This window comes from Penaeus monodon, chromosome 28, assembly GCF_015228065.2.
Source record: "Penaeus monodon isolate SGIC_2016 chromosome 28, NSTDA_Pmon_1, whole genome shotgun sequence".
NCBI classification, from domain to species: domain Eukaryota; kingdom Metazoa; phylum Arthropoda; class Malacostraca; order Decapoda; family Penaeidae; genus Penaeus; species Penaeus monodon.
In genome coordinates, this window is record NC_051413.1 from 2,097,722 (window position 1) to 2,098,028 (window position 307).

The window sequence follows — 307 nt, forward strand, 5'->3', positions numbered from 1 at the left end:
ATCTACACAGATCCCCTGCCTGACTTTTCACTCCTCGGACCGGGCGCCAGAGGACCCGCGCCCGGTCCATGACGCAATGAGCTCGAGGAAAGGCCTCCGGGATTCCCTTCGGCTTCTCTTCGCTCTCACCCCGAAGAAGGGACCAGTTGTCGCCCTTCCTTCGTAGCGAACACACCGACCCTCCTGCCAGGGCCTGAGGGAGGAGTTCCCGGGACAGCTGCTGCATTTGACGGCGCTTGATTGACGTCTGTGAGAAAGTCGGTGTGGGTGTTTGTGTCTATGTGTTTCTTGACGCTTTACATACGTA